Here is a 19337-nt window from a genome sequence, read left to right on the forward strand (position 1 = left end):
CTCGCTCCAACGGCGACGCTTTGTCTGCGGGGCCAGTTAAAGAGACACGGCCCCTTTTCCCCCCTCGGCCTACACCGCGTCCTCGCCCGGCGATCGGCGTCTCAGTCGCACGGCAGGGTGCGGCGGCAGAGAGGGGGACCGGGCGTGGGGACTGGGAAGCAGGAGAGCGAGGGGCTGACCGGTGCAGCGCTGCCTCCGGACCCCGGAGCTGGGCTTTCTAACCTGCTCGCTCCGGAGCGCTTTAAGGTCAAGTCTACCAGGAAGGCGCTGGGATGGGGGTGGGTGTGGGGGATGGCCTGAGGCCGCAGATTCGTCGTCGCGGGTCTCCCAAGTAACGCTTTCAGAAGGAGGCCAAGGGAACAGCTTCCTTCCTGCCTAAAGCCCTCGGTGTCGGCCGCGGGAAGGAATCGGTTTCGGGCGCTGGGCAGAGCGCGGTGCTGGCGTCCGTCGCTGCTTCTCCCCGCTACTCCCTAAGCAAACGTTTCTCCCCTTTTACGACGATGAGAAAAATTCCCCTTGGAAGGCCACATAGGGGGCCTTCGAGGAGAGAGGCATTCTCCCAGGTTCACGTCTCGCGCCGTCACGGAAGTGCGCGCAAGGGAAGGCGTGCTTTGGGGAGGCGACGCGGAGGCAGAGTGCTGCCCTGCGCCCTTGACCCCGGGCCTCGGGCATGGCAGGACCAAGGCTGCGGGCCCCGGACACGGTTGAGCCGGGACGTGTCCCAAACCGCGCAGCGCTGTGCAGCGGTGCGGAGGGGCCCAGCGCGGGCGAGGGCGCGCTGGGGCCCCCAGCCAGTGAGCCCGGCTCCCGCGAGAGTGCGCGGCGCTCAGCCCCGAGAAATATTTGGGAGCTGGGAGGCGCAGGCAGGGACGCAGGGAGTCTTGCACTAAGACACACGCCAGTCGCGCCAAAGGGGCTGCGGCCACGGGGCACCGGGAGCGGCGGAGTCCGCGTCTCGCCTTGTTCCCGAAACTCTCAGGATGGCGGCGGGAGTTTCACATCGGGCTCTTTCCGCCGGTCCAATTTTGCACGGCAGGAATTCGGAGGAAGCGGGAGCGCGCCGCCCTTTGGCACGCCCCAGGGCGCGAAGCGCGAGCCCGAGGCCGCCGGCCTGGTGGCTCGCGACCCGATGAGGCCAAAGCGAATCCCAGGGCCTCTCCGCCAGGCCACGCGCCCTCCTCGGGTTGGCGAGGCCCTGCGACTGGGACCCCAGGATTCCCTCTGCACCTGGCGCTCGCCACCGGGGCAGTCCCTAACTCAGTCCGGCTTCGCGCATGCTGGGGCAGTAGCAGCCACCGTCGCCGCCACCCTCTAGAGTCACCGGCACAGCCACGAAAACGAAGGCAAGTGGGAGTTTGGACCCGAGCTGCCTCCTCCCTCGCCCGTCGGCTCCCCCTGGTGGCCCCGGACGCCGGGATTCGGGGCCGCGGGAGATCTGGAAAAAAGGGCTCCCCCGCCCGAAGCGCTGCTCACCTGGCAGGTCCGGGTTGAACCCCCTGCGCCCCAACATTCGTGACCCCTTCGGCCGGGTCGGGCCCACGGTGGCTGGGCCAGGCGCCCCTCCGTGCAGGGGGCGTACCTGGGATGAGCCCCCACCCGTGATTATTGTGCCAAAGCGGATTCCTGACGCCCCCTGTCCATTTTCCTCTGGATGCCTCCCCGAGGCCCGGCGCGTGGCCGACGGGAGCCTTGCGGTCGCGAGCCTCGGCGGGAGCTCCCGGGTGACCGGGACGAGGCGGGACCGGGTCGGAGCCGAGCGCGAGGGGGGCGCCGAGGACGGCTGGCCCGGGTCCCGGCCCGGCGGGGGGGCCCGGGGGCTGGCGGGCGCGCCGCCGGCGGGGTCAGGGGCGAAGGGGCAGGCGGAGGGCAGCGCGCGGGGAGCCGGCACGGCGGCTCGGGTTACCGCGGCCCGGCCCTGCCTCCCGCAGCTCGGGCGCGGGGGCCGGGCGGGCTCGGGCCGTCCCCCGCTGTTTGCATTTCTCTGGCAGGCGGCGGAGCCGGGTTTGAAAGGAGTCGCCTTCATTTGGAACGCTGTTTATTTTTCTTAACTAGCCAGCGCCGTCAGTCGACCCCGCGAGCACGGCGGCCGGACCCGGCCCAGCCCGCGCCTGGAAGGGGTCAGGCCCGGGGGCGGCCCAGCGAGAGGAGCGCGGCGAGCCCCCCGCCCCGGGAATGCGCCCGGGCTGGGGGAAGGGTCGCGCCGGGCCGCAGAGCCGCTTTTCCCGGCGCAGCAAAGCAGACCTCTTGCCGCCGCTCCCTTATCTTTGACCTTGTGCGAGGCCGGGCAGCCAGGGGGTCGCGAGCTTTCCGGCGTTGGGCGTCCGACCTCCCGTCCGTCTGGATTTTTGGTTGCGCAACCAGGGCGCGGCGCTTGTGTGCCTCAGTTTCCCTGAAGCTGCCGTGGACACAACGTGGTCCTTGGTTCTGTGTGTTGCTGTGAGGACTAAATGAGATGCACCCTGAGCAGGCCTGGAGCTGACCAAGAGCGCAGGGCACACCGGCCGCCAGGGTGCCGGGCGTGCGGGGCCGCCAAGGAAGGGGCTCGAGCGCCAGGCTCGGGGGAGAGGGGCGGGCTGGGGGAGAGCTCTGAGCGTTTTGACGTGAAATGAATAAAATGCAAATGATATTCAAAGCAACATGCTAATGAGGCTCTATTCTTTCAGCGTCCGCGGCCCCGGCAGTGCCCGTCACAGTGTCGAAGCTGGAGTGAGCGGGGCCGGGCAGGGCGCGCGGCCCGGGGCTCGGGGGTACGCGCGTGCGTGTGCGCGTGCGGTGCGCCGGTGCGGCCTGCTGCAGAATGCGCGCCGCGGTCCCCGGGAGTGCTCGCGCCGACATGAAAATGAGGTCAAGGAAGGTCGTTCCACTCTGCGGCATAAATCAAGGAGGAGAGGAGCATGGCTGTGAGAGACAGTCCCCGGAGACCTCCCCGAGAGAGGCAGAGGGGGGAAGCGGGAGGGGGAGAAAGTTGTGCGTGGAGCAGGCGTGGAACGGCCAGGTCCCAGGCCCGATCGCGCCCCTACGCCCCACCCCAGCTCCCTTCCCCTCTCCGGGGGGCCTTGACTTAACGTTTGCAAGTCTCAGCGCTCTTTGCGCGCAGCGAGGCTCCCGCGCCCTGGCGCCTGCAGCCCCGCACCTGTCACGCGCGCGCTGTCACCTGTCTTGGCCCGCTGCCCCGGAGGAGCCTCAGTCCTTGGGCTCTTTCTGCCCATCACCCTCCGCAGGCCGCCGGGGGAACGCGATGCCTCCGGCCCGCGCTTCTCCGCGCCTTGTCCTGCGACTGCTGCAGCCGGGAATCTGCGGGGGCTCAGGGCTCCGGCGGCCAGAGCAGAGGCCAAGTCCCGGGAGGCCCCGCATACTGGGGCCGCGGGGTCGGTGAGCAAGAGCTCCGGACGCGAGGAGGACAGCGCGCGTCGTGCCCTGCCTGGGAGAGCCGGCCCCGGGCGCTTCGCGTCGTGCGTGGGAACCAAAGGACGGGGACCGGCCCTCGGGGGGCTCTGACCTGCGTACGGCCCGTTTCCCGCTGCGTTCCTTGAGCACCAAGGACGATGCGCCTGCAACGCCGGCACAAAGTGGGTGCATGTCAGCGGCAGTTTGCAAAGCGCTGTCCCCAGCACCAGCCTTCCAGGGCCGGCACACTTCGTAGGTTAACCCGGCCAGGCTCAGCTACCATCCACCCAAGGACGACCAGCGGACGCCGCCGCTCGGGCGCCCGGGGCGCTGACCACCTCCTGGGAGAGGTCCCCCCCGCCCCCCGGGATGCACAGAAGGTGACAGGATGCAGGGCGGCCCCTGTGCCAGGGCAGGGACAAGGCCGAGCCCGACGCACCTCTGGCCCCGGTGGAGCGAGGGTCCGAGCCGTGCCCACTGCGCGGCGCCAGGGCTGCGAGGGCGAGGACGGAGCGGGGCGGGGCGGGGCGGGGCGGGACCTGACCCGCAGGTGAGCCGGTGCGGAGCCCGGCTCCTCCGCAGGGGACGCCACCGCGGCGTGTTCCTACAGGGAAGAGCGCAGTCTGGTGTCTGCTTTGCTGGTTTTAACGACAAAGAGTAGATGATTCGACTAAGCCTTGCGTGGTTTTTGGGTCCGCGCTCCAGGCCAGCGTGTGCAGGACGAACGCCCCGGCAAGCTGGTCCCAGGAGCGGCCCGGGGGGTGCGTCCAGACCCGTCCCCTCTGTCGCCGGGCCTGGAAAATCGGTGAGCTGGGCCGGAGCGTCCTGGAGGTACTCCCCTCCCCACCTGTGGCGGAGACTCTGCCCACCTGGGGACTTCTCCAGGCTGTAAGGACAGCGTGAGCACCCCCACCCCCGCGCGCGTGTTGGCAGGCAGAGCCAGTCCCGGAAGCTGAAGACTCGTGGCCCCTCCGGTTGCAACCGGTGCTCCTTTTTCCCTGGGGAGGGTACGGGGTGGGGTGGGGTGTGGTGGTGGGGGGTGTCCTGTGGCTCGCGGAGCCCGCACCGCGATCGCACACCGCCCCCTGGCGGCAGCAGGCGGTACAAGGTGCAGAGCTGCGCCATGGTCAGCAGGGGGCGCAGGCCCTGGCTTGTTGCGCTCCGGCCAGGTGCCAGGTGTCGGGCAAGGTGCTTCCTTGACTTCATTGAATCGTCAGAGTAACAGCCTGAACTGTCATCTCCCACACCGCACAAATAAGGCAAGGGGGCCAGGAGGGGCACAGCGCGTTGTCTGAGAACATGCAGGTTGGAACTGGCAGGGATGCCATCACTTTCACCCCTGCTGGTGACCCGCACAGGTAGGTTGTGAGAAGGGGACGTCCTGGGCTCTGCCCTAGGCCCTGGACATCTAGGAAGTCTCTATAGCCGGCGCGTCGTTTCCAGGGCAGCCCCCGGGCCCTCCCTGCTCTCCCCCTGAACCGGTTCCCGGAGGGTCCATGGCCTGCAGGTGGAGACCAGCTCAGGAACGGCTGGACAACCCTGTCCTGCAAACAGCATGCCCGAGGCCTCCGACCCTCTGTGAGGTCCGGGCTCCTCTTCATCCGCGAAGGCGAAGAGCAAGGTGTTCTGGGCGGGGAGCTCCTGCGGCCTCGGACGGCAGGGCAGGGGATGGCCCCTCTGAGCCCCCCAAGGTCAGCGCGTCTTCGCTTGGCGCTGGGGCTCCCTCTTTATCAGGCATTGGGAAGACTGCTGCTTTTGCACCTGCAGCCGGCGGGCTGGGGAGAGGCGGGAGCCAGGTTCCGCCGGTGACGGCGCGGAGCTGGGAAGCGTTCTTCGTCCTCTGCTGCCCCCTAGTGGGCTTTGGCGTCGCTGCGGTCGCTGGCTCCCAGCCGCCAGGCAGGTGTCCTGGGAGAGAGGTGTGGAGCTCCTGGGGACGGTGTGGCTGCAGGACGTCCCAGAGCTGGGTCGGCCCAACATGGGATCATCTCCCTGGCAAACACTGACGGAGAACCTGCCGCTGCTCAACACGGCCAGCACAGCACCCCCACCACTTCGATGCAATGGGCCCACATTTAAAAAATAAAATATACTCATTTAAAAGAAAGAGGGTGGGGGAGACAGAGAGAGAGGGAAGGAGAGGGAGGGAGAGATCTTCAACTCATGGTCCACTCCCCAAATGGCTGCAACAGCTGGGTCTGGGCCAGGCAGAAGCCAGGAACCTGGTGCTCACTCCAGGTCTCCCGCGTGGGTGGCAGGGGCCCAAGCACTTGAACCATGCCCCACTGCATCAGCAGGAAGCTGGGTGGGCAGCAGAGCAGCTGGGACTCTAACTGGTGCTCTGGCGTGGGATGCCGCGTCACAAGCTGTGGCTTAACCCACTGTGCCGTGTCGGCGACCCCAAAACAAGTGTTTAATTTCATCTTCCGTGAGGTTTGTGAAGGACCCTTGCACTTGAGATATGGCGGCCTTTGCCCTTTATTTAGTTCCGTTTCTGAGCAACACTGTTACATACAAAGTTGCAACAGAGAGGCTTCTGCCTGTGCGCACTGATTTCTGCTCTCAGCAGACACTGGAAATGGAGCTGTCTTCCCGACTGGATACACAGCTCATATTTTGATAAATCTGAACAAGTTCATTCTCTAAAAGGACAGGGTGGTAATTTATCTTCCCACTAACAGCTTTTGGGACTGCCAGTTTCCTCATTTCCACGTTTTTGTTGATCTAGCGGGTGAGAAGGGATCCCTCCATGGTTGTTTTAGTTTGCATTTCCCCGCTTGCTGATAAAGCTGTTCCTGTCGGGCCGGCGCCGCGGCTCACTAGGCTAATTCTCCGCCTTGCAGCGCCAGCACCCCCGGTTCTAGTCCCGGTCAGGGCGCCGGATTCTGTCCCGGTTGCCCCTCTTCCAGGCCAGCTCTCTGCTGTGGCCACAAGTACAGTGGAGGATGGCCCAAGTGCTTGGGCCCTGCACCCCATGGGAGACCAGGATAAGTACCTGGCACCTGCCATCGGATCAGTGCATGGCGGCCATTGGAGGGTAATCCAATGGAAAAAGGAAGACCTTTCTCTCTGTCTCTCTCTCTCACTGTCCACTCTGCCTGTCCAAAATAAATAAATAAATAAATAAAGCTGCTCCTGTCCTCCGGTAGGAATTTTCCATGGTTTCTCGGGATTGCAGCTTCGGGCTGCTTCTCTATCCTCTCCGTAGTCATGGCCTTTGCTTGCGGACTTCATACGTTTAGTCTGCATCCTGGATGTCTTCGTATAACATGTGGTCCCCCCACCCCCGATCCTATCACATTTTAAAACCATTGTTTATAGTGTGTTTTATTCCATGCAGGAATTGTCTTTAGGGAGAAAGATCTGTCAGTCTTCCTTCCTGGCTCTGTGTGGGGAAGGGCGGTATGGCGGGACAGGTGCTTTCTCCGGAGGCCGGGGGAGGGAAGGAGCTCACCTGGGGACTCCTGGGCTCACGCCGGCACACTCAGCGAAGATCTGCAAACACTGAAAGCTGCAGGGCGCATGCGCATCCCACCATGGGGCCGGGCGCACCTGCAGCAGCTCAGTTAGGTCAGCAGTGCTGTCCCGCAGTTGGGTTTGGGGAGGACACGGCCAGGCTTCGCGTCTGGACCTGGTGACTGGCAGGTCACAGCGATTTTCTGGGACCTCTTTCTTGGCTCATTTTCCTGGAGTGGGCTCAGGCCCCAGCCACAGAGATCCTTGTCCCATTGCCTTGTGTGGCCTCCTCAGGTGCTGGGCTCCAAGGCCTTGGGCAAGGGACCCTGTAGGGTTGGGGGTGGGAGCAGCCTGCGCCCCCTGCACGCGCACCCCTCCTTGTCTCTTGTTCTTCCCAGGCCCCTGTCTGAAGTCAAGGCCACGTGGACTCCCCCTCCCAGCCACGCCACCTCTCTCCTTGACCTCTCGGGGTGGGAGCCGAGGGCCCTGAGAAGTGGGCCTGATTCTCCAGGGCCCCTGGCACCTCTGAGAAAGGAGACTCGAGAAGCAGAAGCCTTGATTGAGGACCTGGGGACATAGGGCAGGGGGCGGCAGAGCCAGGAGACCCCTCCCCCTGTGGGGCCTCTCTGGGCCCTCCCTGGGAGCCATAGGCAGCTCTGGGGTTTGGCGCCCCCTGGCCCCAGGATGGGGAACAGGGGAGCAGCTGAGAAGGGGAGGAGACTGTGGTCAACCCAGCACTACCCTCCCACCCCGCCCATTTCCTGAGCCCTGGTTTTCTCCACCTCCCCTAAAAGAGCGGGCTGCGAACAGCCGGCCAGAGCCAGTCCTGAGCCCCTTTGCACCCCACGTTCCCTGTACCCAGGCCCCAGGGGTGGCTGGAGGGGCATTTCCACCTAGGGAGCCTGGAGGGGGAGCAGAGGAGGGAGATTCCAGGTGTGGGGACCTCTCAGGCAAGGGCGGGGAAGGCGAGCGCTGGCAGCACAGAGCAGGGACCATGGAGGCGACACTGCGAGAGGTGGGGTGGCTGGGGGGGGCAGCGTCAGCGTGGGGGCAGCTGGGCCACCTGCTGCTCTGCTGCCCAGAAGCAGGGTGCGGAAAAGCCGACAAAGGATTCTACCGTGTTTTCCTTTTATGTTCATGGTTAGTTATGTAGTTTATTTGAAAGGGAGAGAGAGACAAAGAGAGAGACTGAATCTCATCCACTGATTCTCTCTCTCTCTCTCTCTTTTTTTTTTTTTGACAGGCAGAGTGGACAGTGAGAGAGAGAGACAGAGAGAAAGGTCTTCCTTTGCCGTTGGTTCACCCTCCAATGGCTGCCGCGGCCGGCGCACTGCGCTGATCCTATGGCAGGAGCCAGGTGCTTCTCCTGGTCTCCCATGGGGTGCAGGGCCCAAGGACTTGGGCCATCCTCCACTGTACTCCCGGGCCACAGCAGAGAGTTGGCCTGGAAGAGGGGCAACCGGGACAGAATCCAGCGCCCCGACTGGGACTAGAACCCGGTGTGCTGGTGCCGCAAGGCGGAGGATTAGCCTAGTGAGCCACGGCACTGGCCTCCACTGATTCTCTCCCCAAATGCCCACAGCAGCCAGGGCTGGCAAAGGCCACGATGGGAGCAGAGAACTCCATCCAGGTCTCCCGTGTGGGTGGTGGGGAACCAACTGCTTGAGCCATCACTGCTCCCTCCCATGGTGTGCACCAGCGGGAGGCTGGAGTTTGTGCAGAGCCTGGCACTGGGATGTGGTGTCTCAGAGAGGGGGAGAGAAGCTGCCGCCTGGAGGTATGGCATGTGCCCCTCTAAGTGTGGCTGCTGCTGAGGCCTGCTGAGCAATGCCAAGGTCAAGTGGGCAGGTCCCTGGGACGGGTCCCAGGGTGACACAGGAGCTCGCTGTGGGTGCTGGCTGTCGGGGCTGCCCCAGACGCCGCGGGGAATGGAGCGAGCTTCTGTGTGGTGGCCCAGGCAGGTGCCTTTGTGTGGTCTCTGCGGGAGCAGCCATTTGGTTAATTCCCACGGAGGAGCAGCAGGCCGTGCCTGCAGCAGGCCCTGTCATCCACGCTCACCATCCAGGTGCTCCTCTCCACTTCGGTATTTTTAACTCGCTGTATTTTTTATGCAGAAATATTTTAAAATACATTGCAGATATCCTGACGTCTCAGCTTTAAATAATTCATCACGCATCTCTAAAAAAAGAGCTTCCTACAAATTAATATGATCACAGCCAAGGCAATGGTGAGTCTCTTTTTAATAGCCTCTGCCACTCAGTGCACGCTCAGAGCTGGCCGATGAGCTCAGCACATCAACCAAGAGCAGAAATTCTGGTCTGCCTGAGACTCCCCCCCCCCCCCTGCTGTCCCGCTTGTCACTGCCCTGGGCCTGCAATGGCACCTGGAAGAGCCCAAAGAACCCAGGAGGAAAGAGAGAACTGAAAAGAGGAGATGGGAGACTGGGGGTCCCTGGATCCCAAGGATGCTGCTCCCCCGACCCTCTGCTGCCCCCTAGTGTCCTGTTTCTTCAATTCCTCTCCAGTCACCCCCTGGCCAACTCTGTGTTCCTTGGCTGTCCCCTGCCCTCAGCCTGTGCTGGAATCTTCCACAGGGAGCCCAGGATTCACCACTCACAGCTCACGTCTGGCTCCTTTAGTTTGATTGTGTCCTGTGCTGCTCTGTCCCCCGGTAACCCCGAGCAGGAGGGGCTTCAGAATCATCTCCAGCCCCTTCATTTTCCAGAGAAAGAAACCAAGGTGCAGAGAGGGACGGCACCTGCCCAAGCTTGCACAGGGCTGAGATGAGGCAACAGAGCCAGGTCTTGTTCCCAATCCTTGCCAACCCCTCCCTTCTGCCCTTGGGGCTCGGGCATGGTGCCCTCCCCAGGGACTCCCAGGCTGCCACAGGTGATGATGGAGAAGAAGGAGCAAGCCATAGAAGGTGGGCCCCGGGGACCCCACGTGGGGATGTGGGATACGGTCACAGTTGAAGGAAACAACTCGAGTGAAGACTTTACAAAATTCCACAATGCACGTTCATGAGCGCTGGGGGGCGGTCCTGTACAGGTGACCATCGGGAGGCCCAGAGAAGGTCAGTGGCCTGCTGGGATGGTGGGGCTTTACTGCAGCCAGGCTCCTGCATTTGCCACTGCACGTTGCACCTGTAAACAGAAGAGGAAGCCAGGTAGGTGGCCCGAGACCACTCCAGAGTCGCACACAGGGACCCAGGCTGTGCGTGCCTCCCCGCCACACACTGGGTTGGGGGCTCCAACTGTGTGGCAAGGAGGAGGGCTGCCCAGCTGCTGCTGGCCTGGGCAGCTTCCTTGGCCTGCTGCTCACGGGGTGGACTTGATGGGTGGGGCACGGGCGCCGAGGCTCTGAGGGCCATCCTGGAGAGGATCCTGTTGCCTCTGAGCGTCCGGCTCCCCAGTACAGTGGGGACAGGGAAAACAAGACAGGCGGAGTTTGCATCACGAACAGAGCTGAAATGCACTGACAACTTCACCGGAGGAGGAGTTATGTGATGGCCACGATGAACAGTGTTATTGTCCCAATTCAGATGAAGTTGGAGCAGTTGATGAGTTAGAAAACCAAATGATGGGGCCGCTGCTGTGGGTAGCAGGTCAGGCCACTGCCTGCAATGCTGGCATCCTATACAGGCATCGGTTTGGGTCCTGGCTGCTCCACTTCCGATCCAGCTCTCTGCTAAGGCCTGGGAAAAGCAGAGAGGATGGCCCAAGTGTCTGGGTCCCTACCACTCATGTGGGAGAACTGGATGAAGCTTCTGACTCTCGGCTTCAGTCTGGCCCTCCCCTGGCTGTTGCGGCCATTTGGGGGAGTGAACCAGCAGATGGAAGACCTCTGTCTTCCCTCTCTCTGTAACTCTAGCTTTCAAATATATATATATATATATATATATATTTTTTTTTCTTTTTAAAGATTTATTTATTTTACTTGAAAGAGTTACGGAGAGGCAGAGGCAGAGAGAGAGAGAGAGAGAGAGGTCTTCCATCCGCTGGTTCACTTCCCAAGTGGCTGCAACAGCTGGAGCTGGGTTGATCCGAAGCCAGGAGCCAGGAGCTTCTTCCGGGTCTCCCACATGGATGCAAGGGCCCAAGGACTTGGGCCATCTTCTTTTTTTTTTTTAATTTTTAATTTTTTATTTTTTGACAGGCAGAGTGGACAGTGAGAGAGAGAGACAGAGAGAAAGGTCTTCTTTTGCTGTTGGTTCACCCTCCAATGGCCGCCACGGCCGGCGCGCTGCGGCGGCACACCGCGCTGATCCGATGGCAGGAGCCAGGTGCTTCTCCTGGTCTCCCATGGGGGGCAGGGCCCAAGGACTTGGGCCATCCTCCACTGCACTCCCTGGCCACAGCAGAGAGCTGGCCTGGAAGAGGGGCAACCGGGACAGAATCCGGCGCCCCGACCGGGACTAGAACCCCGTGTGCCGGCGCCGCTAGGCGGAGGATTAGCCTAGTGAGCCGCGGCGCCGGCCAGGGCCATCTTCTACTGCTTTCCCAGGCCACAGCAGAGATCTGGATTGGAAGTAGAGCGGGGGGGGGGGGGGGGGGCGACCCGGTGGCGAAGTAGGTTAATCCTCTGCCTGAGGCAATGGCATTCCATATGGGCGCCAATTCCAGTCCCGGCTTCTCTTCCAATGCAACTCTCTGCTGTGGCCTGGGAAAGCAAAAGAAGATGGCCCAAGTGCTTGGGCTGCTGAACCCATGTGGGAGACCTGGAAGAAGCTCCTGGTTCCTGGCTTTGGATTGGCGCAGCTCTGGCCATTGCAGCCATTTGGGGAGTGAACTAACAGAAGGAAAACCTTTCTCTCTGTCTCTCCGTCTCACTGTCTGTAACTCTACCTCTCAAATAAATAAACAAAATCTTTAAACAAAACAAAACAAAAAAAAAAAAAAAAAAAAAAAGGAAGAGGAGCAGCCAAGACTTGAACTGGTGCCCATGTGGGATGCCGGCACCGCAGCTGGAGGATTAACCTACTGTGCCACGGTGCTGGCCCTGACCCATTCATTTTAAAGGAGAGTGACAGTCACAAAGTGCTGCTGCCAGCACAGGCTGAGGGACTGAGAGTAGAGGGTGAAGAGGCCCGTGCAGCCCCTGAATTCTCCCAGCAGGAAGCAGTGAGCCTGGGCTGCCTGCCACAGGCAGAGGCCGACTCAGCAGGCAGAGTGAGGAGCCCCGGCGAGGTGTGTCCAGGTAGAGCCCGGACAGTGTCTGCATGAGGAGTTGCCAACACTTGCCCAGAAGATGTTCAGATTTTCCATGGTTCTTTGGTGGACTGGAACTTTCTCTTCACGATCGCAGTAGCAGACACACAGGGAAGGACGGTCGGCCACACCACTACACAGTAAAGCTCGCACATTATAAGAAGATGCAATAAATAAAGTTTAAAGGCAAACCACAGCGTGAGTGCTTCCTTCTTACTTGGGAGATAAAGGGTTATTAGACTTCATATAAAAACAAGTCTTTTAAGCAATAAGAGAAAAATGAATATTTTAATAGAAAAAGAGGATAAGGCTAGAACAGATAACTTTCTACAGAATATAAATGAGCAATGTTAATAAAATTTATTCAAGATGGATATTATTAAAATAAATGTGAAAGCACTCTTCTCATCAGATTGACAAAAGTTAGAATAAATGATGATAACCAGGTAGGGGACAGGCAATTACATATCTGTTGGGTAAAAATAAGATGACTGCCATCCTGCAAGACGGCGGATCCAATCCATTATGACGAGGAAAGCAGCTTTGACTCGACTCTTCCAAATCCAGCAACTGAGAATGTCTGTTGTAGCCCTGTTTAAGTTTCCACATCTCAAAATAATGCACACACAATGGTCACTGTTTGTACCATGTCCTCACACTTTCTGCTTTCTACATTTAAAATTATTCTGAAAGGAAATGATCAAAAATGCATACCCTTACCTTCAAAAATGGTGTTATAAATGCATATGAATAAAAATACAGCAGTTCTATACCTCAGTGTGCCACTCTCCAATTCCCTTTCTCATGTAGGAGCCAATTTGAAGCACTCTTTAAAAATTACTTATTTACTGCGGCTGGCACTGTGGCATAGCTGGTAAAGATGCCACCTGGAGTGCCAGCATCCCATATGGGCGCCAGTTCGAGTCCCGGCTGCTCCACTTCTGACCCAGCTCTATGCTGTAGCCTGGGAAAGCAGTTGAAGATGGCCCAAGTGCTTGGGCCCCTGCACCTGCATGGGAGACTGGAGGAGGCTCCTGGCTCCTGGTTTCGGATTGGCCCAGCCAATTGTAACCATTTGGGAAATGAACCAGCAGATGGAAGACCTCTCTCTCTCTCTATGCCTCTGCCTCTCTGCAACTTTGCCTTCCAAATAAATAATTAAATCTTTTTTAAAATTACCTATTTTTTTTTCAATTTTATTTGGAAGGTAGAGAGACAGAGAGACCAATGCAGAGAGGTCTCTCGTCTGCTGGTTCACTCCCCAGATGCCCACAACAGCCGTGGCTGGGCCAGGCTGAAGCCAGGAGCCAGGAACACCATCTGGGCTTCCCATGTGGGCGGCAGGGACCCAAGCACTTGCGCCATCACCTGCTGCCTCCTTCAAGGCACATTGATTGGAAGCTGGATTGTGAGCAGAGGAGCCGGGGCTTAACTCCTGGGGTCGAAGTGCCCCAAGCTTCATCTTAACCATTACAACAAACACCCACCCCTGAAGTATCTTTTTTTCTTTTTCAAGATTCTTTTCTTTCTTTGAAAGGCAGAGTGACAGTGAGAGAGAGGGAGAGAGCACCCATCTGCTGGTTTACTCCTCAAATGGCTGCAACAGCCAGGGCTGGGCCAGGCTGAAGCCAGGAGGCAGGAGCTCTGCAGATGTCGCACCTAGGTGGCAGGGGCCAAGCACTTGGCCCATCTTCTGCTGCCTTTCCAGGTGTATTAGCCGGAATCTGGATTGGAAGTGGAGCAGCCAGGACTGGAACAGGCGCTGCAATATGGGATGCTTGCCCAGGTGGCAGCTTAACCCACTGCACCACAATGCTGCCCCTCCCACCAACAAAGTAACTGGAGCAAATACATCTTTCTTTTCCTGTTCACATTCTGATGAACAAAAGCCAGCCGCTGAGCCTGTGCCTAACTGGTGTCTGTTCAATGCGACAGATAGTAACGCTTGCTTGCGGATCCCAGGAACTGAACTTGGAGAGGCTGCTGGGGTCGCAAAGCCATCGCCCTCCCTGGCCAGCAAGACCAGGGCACTGGGTTTGTGACTGCAGCAGGAAAGCGACTGTCGCCCGTCGTGACTCCAACCAGCCTTTTACCACTGGAAGCCAATGTGCGGCAGTCCACACCTATTGTTCCTCTCACCCCTGACTCCCCCTTAATGGCTTGCACCTTTTTTTTTTTTTAATTTTTGAGAAGCAGAGTGGACAGTGAGAGAGAGAGACAGAGAGAAAGGTCTTCCTTTGCTGTTGGTTCACCCTCCAATGGCCGCCGCGGCCGGTGTGCTGCGGCCGGCACACCTCGCTGATCCGATGGCAGGAGCCAGGTGCTTCTCCTGGTCTCCCATGGGGTGCAGGGCCCAAGCACTTGGGCCATCCTCCACTGCACTCCCTGGCCACAGCAGAGAGCTGGCCTGGAAGAGGGGCAACCGGGACAGAATCCGGCGCCCCGACCGGGACTAGAACCCGGCGTGCCGGCGCTGCAGGCGGAGGATTAGCCTAGTGAGCTGAGGCACCAGTGCTTGCACCCTTTAATGGCCCCGGACCACCCCTACTGAGCAGGACGGCAGTCTGGAGACCGCAAGCTCTGCTGCTGTGCTCTGTTGACAGATTAAGCTTCCTCTCTCCTTCGGCCGCAGACCTTGGCCTTGTTATTTTGATGCAGCAGGTTGACTCTTGGTAACGGTACCCTTATATTTAAAAAATATATTTTATTTATTTATTTGAGAGAGAGTTACAGAGAGAGCAGGAGACACAGAGAGAGGTCTTCCATCTGCTGGCTCACTCCCCAGATGGCTGCAACGGCTGGAGCTGAGCTGATCCGAAGCCAGGAGCTTCTTCCGGGTCTTGCACGCAGGTGCAGGGGCTCAAGGCCTTGGGCCACCTTCTACTGCTTTCCCAGGCCATAGCAGAGAGCTGGATGGGAAGAGGAGCAGCCAGGACTGGCACCGGCGCTCAGATGGGATGCTGGTGCTGCAGGCAGAGGCTTAGCCCACTACGCCGCAGCACCGGTTTTTGTGATGGTCTTAAAATCCTCATATTGTGATTGTATTAAAATTCTAGGCGTTATCCATGAAATGCCCACCGTGGGGGATGAGGATTGCTCCTGTCCCACGTCGCCCCACACCTCGCCCTGCCCCTGCCTGTATGCTCTCAGTCAGCCGTCACCAGTGACATCAGTGCCCAGACAGCTCAGCTCACGCACGACCAGGCAGGTGTTCTCCCTCGCACCCTGTCCTGCAGCTTCCTTTGTGGTTCAGCTTTTTATTTTCCCTGAAGGTATCAACCGCTTTACTTACAAATTTGTTTCATATTCTATGCATCTTCATCAATCCCTTTCTAATCTCTGTATCAAACTTTCATCTCCATATGTCCACGCATGTCAACCCTCAGCTGGTTTTATTCCTGCACGATGTGCCTGTGTGATCTAACGTCATCTGGTCCCAATCTGGCCTAATTTTCCTCTAGGCTGTCAGCACACAGCGGCTGCATTTCCATGCTGTCCCGTCACCACCTTCCATGTGGAAAGAGCTCCCTCCTGGCCCCATGCAATCTCTTGCTTTGTTGAAGAGAATTAGGAGACAGTACAATGACAGACCACTCTTCCTTGGGAGCACATTGCCTGCTCACTGCAACAACGCATGGCGGAGAGAATACACCGTGATCAGACGGGGTTATGGCAGGAATCGAGTGGGGTTAACATTTGGAAAATCAATCAGTGGGGGCCAGCGCTGTAGCATAGCAGGTAAAGCCACCGGGTGCAGTGCCAGCATCCCATATGGGTGTCAGGTCAAGTTCCGGCTGCTCCTCTTCCGATCCAGCTCTCTGCTATGGTCTGGGAAAGCGGCAGAAGATGGCCCAAGTGCTTGGGCCCCTGCACCCACGTGGGAGACCTGGAAGAAACTCCTGAAAATCCTGCAAGAAAGCTCTGGATTGACCCAGCTTCAACCATTGCAGCCATTTGGGGAGTGAACCAGAGGATGGAAGACCTCTCTCTCTCAAATAAATATATCTTAAAAAAAGAAAAATCAATCACTGCAAATCACAATATTAAAAAGAAAGGCAGAAAAACTATGATTATCTCAAAATTTGTAGAAAAAGCATTTTAAGAATTAGCACCTATTAGCAAACTCAGAATGCAAAGAAACACCCTTTTCCAATAAAAGGGCATTTGCCTCGCATCGCGGCTTAACTGGAGGCTTAGCCACTTTGATAAAGTAATAACAAGAAATACAGGAACACAGGTTGAGAAGGGAGAGGGAAAGCCATATTTATTCACAGACAACACACCTGTGTATAATTAAATTTTCAGTGATCTACACAAGAAGCTGAAAGAACCAATGCTAGCATTTAGCAATGTCTCAGAGAACGAGGTGAAGATAGGAAAGCTAAATTGAGTTTCTATGTAATTGTAGAGTGTCATAGAAAAATGAAATTAAAAGCAACGGTATTTCAATAGCATCCAAACCCACCCAAGACTTATGGATGAATCTAACAAAACTGCACAAATATTCATGGTAGATATTAAAGGAGCCCTGGATAAGTGGAGTTCACGAACTGGGACACTCAGTTTGGGTAAGAAGTTGGTCGTTCTTTCTCAGACCTGTCGCTTGCAGGTGGTAATGGCGCGCTCTGGCCAGCAGGGGGCAGGGCAGCCTGTCCCTCACCCCGTTGCCGTGCATAGGCCAGAACCTGGCTGTGCTCGGGTGGAGCCCCCAGCTCAGGGCTGCAGACCACATTGGCGCTGCGTCCTGTCCTGTGGAGGGCGCATGTGCAGTACAGGGAGCGCTGGGCCCCAAGGCCGGGAAGGCCTCCCGTGCCTCAGTTTCCTCCTTGTCCACGTGGACAGCCAGACCGGCCATACCCAGACTTGCCTGAACACTGAGATCAACCGGGAGCTTTAAAAGTCCGGGGGCCGGGTGTCGTGTCTTCGGTGTGACCCCGGTTTGGCGTTTAAAGCACTTTCCCCAGGAGGGCCTCAGGTGCAGAGAACGTGGGATTCTGGGAGGTGGCTGCCGCTGGCCCAGGCCGTGCAAACTCTGAGCTGCACATCTGTTTTTTACTCTTTTCCCCCCAAGGTTCCCTCCTTTGACCTTGCCTCCGTGAAAGTCCAGTGCCATCTCCTCTCTTCTGTCCCCCTAGCCTCCCACAACCTCTCAAAATGGAAAACGCAGGTTCCCCTCACCATCTGAACTTGAACTAATCAAACCCTGGCTCCCAGGACCTGCAGAGTTTCCCTACGACTGCGCTCGGTGGGCAGCTGCTGCGCCCCATGCCCTACGCCCCGTCAGAGCAGCCACCAGAGCAGGAGGGCACCGAGGCGGCCCTGGTGTCAGCTTGGATCTCCCGGGTGCCCCGGGGGCGCAGCCAGCCAGGGGCCTGTTCAGATAAGCCCCTTCTTAGCTGTAGCTCAGCATCTCGGAAATGCCGATTTCCATCACACTCGGCGTTCTTGGGTGCAGAAGGGAAACGGAATTTGTATCCAGTCCCGTGGAGTCTGTGCCTGCTCATGCCAACCTGCACCCTCCGAGGACTGAAACACGTGGAGCCTGGCCCGATGTTTGGTGTTTCCATGTCTGCTGGCGTGCGGCGCTCCTTGGGTGGTGTTGCAGAGGTGTTGGAGGGTGTGTGGTGAGCAGGGAGCCTGGGGGGAGGTGCGTGGGCTGGCAGTGCCTGGTTCCCAGTGTGGCGGTGAATCCAGGCTCACCCTACCTGAGTCCCGGGGACTTCGAGTCTGGGCAGAGCTGTGCCCCAAGCTGTTTCAGCCACAAACCTCCCTGAGTCCCTAGCTACCTTCTGCTTGTGTTTTCCTGGGGCGTTGGAGGTGGGCCGAGAAAACCAGAGATAATTTTATACGTTGACCTTGTGCCCTGCAAGTCTGCTGAACTTGTTTATTAATTCTAATGGATTTTTTTTTAGTCTTTAGAATTAAATTTTTTTTGGTCGGGCTGGTGCTGTGGCATAGCAGGTTTATGGGGTAGCTCCCATATGCACCCCAGTTCAAATTGCAGCAGCTCCACTTCTAATCCAGCTCCCTGCTAATGCACCTTGGAAAGCAGTAGAAGATAGCCCAGGTCCTTGGGCTCCTGCACCCACGTGGGAGACCTGGAAGAAGCTCCTGGCTCCTGGCTTTGGATTGGCCCAGCTCTGGCTGTTGCAACCATTTGGGGAGTGAACCAGTGGATGGAGGACCTTTCTCTCTTTCTCTTTCTCTCCTTTCCTCCCTCCCTCCTTCCCTCCCTCTCTGTAACTCTGCTTTTCAAATAAATAATTTTTTTTTAAAAAAGGCTGCAGTTAAAATGGTACATGTACATTTTTAAAAACATTTTGTTTAGTTACTTTTTCAAGATTATAGGGTGAGTGTTTAATTTAATAGACTCCTTGGGTACAACTATAATTCAAGTTTCAGTATTTTTTTTTAAGATTTATTTATTTGAAAGGCAGAGTTACAGAAAAGGAGAAGAGAGACAGAGAGATACAGATAGAGACACATACACACACATACACACATACACACACACACACACACAGAGAGAGAGAGAGAGAGAGAGAGAGAGAGAGAGATCCTCCATCTGCTGGTGCACTTCCCATATGGCAGCAACAGCCAGGGCTGGGTGAAGCTGAAGCCAGGAGCCAGGAGCTTCATCCAGGTCCCCCACATGTGTGCAGGGGCCCAAGCACCTGGGCCGTCCTCCACTACTTTCCAAGGTGCATTAGCAGGGAGCTGGATCGGAAGTGGAACCGGTACCCATAAGGGATACTGGCACTGCAGGCTGGGGCTTTAACCCACTGAGCCACGGCACCAGCACCCAAGCCTCAATATTAAGTCCATGAATTTTGCCAACTGGCGTTTTGTTAAAATTACGACTACATAGGAGAAGCACAAAAGACAATCAGTACTTTTAAAAAATCTTCCTGTCATATAAATTCTTTTTTTTTTTTTTTTGACAGGCAGAGTGGACAGTGAGAGAGAGACAGAGAGAAAGGTCTTCCTTTACTGTTGGTTCACCCTCCAATGGCTGCCGCGGCCGGCGCACCGCGCTGATCCGATGGCAGGAGCCAGGTACTTATCCTGGTCTCCCATGGGGTGCAGGGCCCAAGCACTTGGGCCATCCTCCACTGCACTCCCGGGCCACAGCAGAGAGCTGGCCTGGAAGAGGGGCAACTGGGACAGAATCCGGTGCCCCGACCGGCACTAGAACCGGGTGTGCCGGTGCCGCTAGGCGGAGGATTAGCCTAGTGAGCTGCGGCGCCGGCCATATAAATTCTTTAGTATATGGATGAATAGATGAATGTTG

The sequence above is a fragment of the Oryctolagus cuniculus genome, chromosome 5 (genome assembly GCF_051225735.1).
Source record: "Oryctolagus cuniculus isolate XC-2025 breed Fujian yellow rabbit chromosome 5, ASM5122573v1, whole genome shotgun sequence".
Taxonomy (NCBI): Eukaryota; Metazoa; Chordata; class Mammalia; order Lagomorpha; family Leporidae; genus Oryctolagus; species Oryctolagus cuniculus.